This window comes from Mus pahari, chromosome 16, assembly GCF_900095145.1.
Source record: "Mus pahari chromosome 16, PAHARI_EIJ_v1.1, whole genome shotgun sequence".
Classification (NCBI taxonomy): Eukaryota; Metazoa; Chordata; class Mammalia; order Rodentia; family Muridae; genus Mus; species Mus pahari.
In genome coordinates, this window is record NC_034605.1 from 39,742,175 (window position 1) to 39,746,209 (window position 4,035).

Here is a 4,035-nt window from a genome sequence, read left to right on the forward strand (position 1 = left end):
CTCTCTCTCTCTCTCTCTCTGTCTGTCTCTCTCTCTGTCTCTCTGTCTCTCTCTCTGTCTCTCTGTCTCTCTCTCTGTCTCTCTGTCTCTCTCTCTCTCTCCCTCTCCCTCTCTCTCTTCCTCCCTCTCTCTCCATTTCCATCTCTTTCTCCCTTTCCCTCTTCTTCCCTTTTCCTTCCCTCTCCCTCCCTCTCTCTTCCCCTTCATCCTTCCCTTCTCTACTCTCCTTTTCTCTCTTTGGCTAGCTCTCCATTCCTGAACACCTCCTACTACCTATATAGGTAGATTATCCTCTGCTTTGACTCTAGTCTTATAGAACACAACATTCTATCTTCATTGTCCTGCTTCTAGCTGGAGTGTCCATTTGGGTTCTCAGTGTGCCAGTGGAGTTGGGAGGATCCAAAGCTTAGAAGGCAGAGGCTCCCTGCATACCAGAATAATAAGGACAGAATTCCCTTCTTCACCTTCTTTCTCCTACATCCATTTGGTTTCTTTTAATTAGCTGAATACAAAACCCAGAAATAAAACCAGAAATACTACACAAACTAAGTCCCACCTTGACTTTGGTAATGTATATCTGCTAATTTCTAATATAAGACAATTTGGGTTTTGTTAATCTTCTCATACCAGTACATATACAGGCTGAGGAGAAATATTATTCTCAAAGGGCAATCTATTAAAAAAAAAACAAAATAAAATCTAATTATTTAGGAAGAGTTACTTATAATAAAGTGCATTTTAAGTCACAACTAAATCATGTCCTGGCATTTATAATAAAACTGAGAGCCAGCCACAGATTCTTCAGGAACACGAGATGTGCCTAAGCAACCAGATTAAGATGATTTTTACTAAAAGTATGTCTCTGTCTGGGAGGAGTCTGGGGCTTTCTATATCAATGTGGTTCAGCAGCTGCTGGAACTGGTCATGGTTTGTTCACACGTGCATTCTTTCATATGGTAACAATAACTGCCTCCTTGTCCAACAGTGCAGAATAATAACCTTTTCTTGTTTGATGTTGTGCTTCCTTCAAATTATATTGACTTGGTCTTTCACTTTGTGATTGAGAGAGATTCTGTTAGCAGCCCAGGTACATCATTCTATATTTGTCACTGTTCTTGAAACCACTTTGAAATCTCTGGGTTGAAAATATGAGTTGGGATAGTTTGGAGACGAATTAAAAGAAGGCCTGCAATTTTCATCAACTTGAAGAAAGCATGCAGGGTCACCAGAAAAGAGTCATAGCCTACCCTTAACTCCTCAACAGGGGCCTCTGCAGATAGCTTCCGAATGGATAAAGGAACTTACAATGTAGAAAGAAAGAAATTGGCTGTATAATTCTGCTGTAAAGGAACACACCTCATTTAGGAACTAGTTAATGCAAACTGGAGATGGGTAGATGAGCATCTTCAGATGTGTGGACATCGCGGGTGAAAAACACTGAGTTTCAGAGGCCACAGAAGAGGGTAGGTCAGAAGATGGGTGGACAGTGGCAGGGGATGTTTTGTTTACAAAACAGCCCCCCTGCTGCGACCCCTCCTTCCCTAAGTCAGCTTTTGTGCTGACACTGAAAACAGTGATCCCATCTATGAGGTTAGATGTGGTAAGTCTGAGGAGAGGTAGAGCGGAGAGGTAGATCAATTTCACTTCTCTTGGCAGAGTGGAACCTGTGCACAGGGAAGAATTACAGGTCCTGGAGAAAGGTTGGTATTCACACAAATGTGGTCAAAGATGAAGAAACGAAAGTGCCTCACAGGGTCAGGTCAGCTATTGACGTAGAGACCCAGAGGGTGAACTGTGGAATGTGCCCAGATCTCCCCAAGACTGGAATTGCTCGGTCCCAACCAGATATCACAAATCTCCAAATACAGATCAGGATTAGATAAATACTATCCCATCTCAAAAACAGCCAGAAAACTGAAATTCGATTTTAAAAAATCTCACTTATTTTAAAAAATTGGCAGCACGCTTGAGGTCTCTAATAAATGTTTTGAGGACATGATTACAGCTTGTATGTCAGTGGTTCTCAACCTGTGGACCACAACTCCTTTTTGGGTCACATATCAGATATTGATATCAGTAGCATAATTACAGTTATGGGGTAGCAATGAAGTAATTTTAAGATTGGGGAGCATCACAACACGAGGAACTGCATTAAAGGGTCACAGTGTTAGGAAGGCTGAGAATCACTCTTCTTTTTTTTTTTTTTTTCCATGTCGTTTTTTTTTTAATTATTTTATTAGATATTTTCTTCATTTACATTTCAAATGCTATCCCGAATGTCCCCTATACCCTCCCCCCCCCTGCTCTTCCCAACTATGGCTGACTAGGCCATCTTCTGCTATATATGCAGCTAGAGACACAAGCTCTGGGGGGTACTGATTAGTTCATATTCTTGTTCCATCTATAGGGTTGCAGACCCCTTCAGTTCCTTGGGTAACTTCTCTAGCTCCTTTATAGGGGTTTTTGTGTTCTATTGTATAGATGACTGTGGACATCCACTTCTATATTTGCCAGGCACTGGCGTAGCCTCACAAGAGATAGCTATATCAGTGTCCTTTCAGCAAGTTCTTCCTGGCATAAGCAATAGTGCCTGCGTTTGGTGGCTGATTATGGGATGGATGGACCCCCTGGTGGGGCAATCTCTGAGTTGTCCATCTTTTTGTCTTAGCTCCAAATTTTGTCTCTGCAACTTCTTTCATGGGTATTTTATTCCCTGTTTTGTGGAGGAATGAAGTATCCACGTGTTGGTCTTCCTTCTTTTTGATTTTCTTGTGTTTTGGAGATTGTATCTTCGGTATTCTAGGTTTCTGGGCTAATATCCACTTATCAGTGAGTGCATATCAAGTGACTTCTTTTGTGATTGGGTTACCTCACTCAGGATGTTATCCTCCAGAAACATCCATTTGCCTAAGAATTTCATAAATTCATTTTTTTATAGCTGAGTAGTATTCCATTGTGTAAATGTACCACATTTTCTGTATCCATTCCTCTGTTGAGGGACAACTGGGTTCTTTCCATCTTCTGGCTATTATAAATAGGGCAGCTATGAACATAGTGGAACATGTGTCCTTATTACCAGTAGGAACATTTTCTGGGTATATACCTAGAAGAGGTATTGCTGAATCTGCTGGTAGTACTATGCCCAGTTTTCTGAGGAACCACCAGACTGATTTCCAGAGTGGTTGTACAAGCTTGCAATCCCATCAGCAATGGAGGAGTATTCCTCTTTCTCCACATCCTCACCAGCATCTGCTATCCTCTGAAATTTTTATCTTAGCCATTCTGACTGGTGTGAGGTGAAATCTCAGGGTTGTTTTGATTTGCATTTCCCTGATGATTCAGGCTGTTGAACATTTTTTCAAGTGCTTCTCAGCCCTTTGATATTCCTCAGTTGAGAATTCTTTGCTTAGCTCTGTACCCCATTTTTAATCGGGTTATTTGAGTTTTTGGAGTTCAGTTTCTTGAGCTCTTTGTATATATTGCATATTAGTCCCCTATCAGATTTAGGATTGGTAAAAATTCTTTCCCAATGTGTTGGTGGCCTTTTTGTCTTATTGACAGTATCTTTTGCCCTACAGAAGCTTTGCAATTTTATGAGGTCCCATTTGTTGATTCTTGATCTTACAGTACAGGCCATTACTGTTCTGTTAAGGAATTTTTCCCCTGTGCCCATTTCTTCGAGGCTTTCCCCCACTTTCTCCTCTATATATTTCAGTGTCTCTGGTTCTATATGGAGTTCTTTGATCCACTTAGACTTGAGCTTTGTACAAGGAGATAAGAATGGATCAATTCATATTCTTCTACATGCTGCCAGTTGTGCCAGCACCATTTGTTGAAAATGCTGTCTTTTTTCCACTGAATGGTTTTAGGTCCATTGTCAAAGATCAAGTAACCATAGGTGTGTGGGTTCATTTCTGGGTCTTCAATTCTATTCCACTGATCTACCTGTCTGTCACTGTACCAGTACCATGCAGTTTTTATCACAATTGCTCTGTAGTACAGCTTGAGGTCAGGAATGGTGATTCCCCCAGAGTT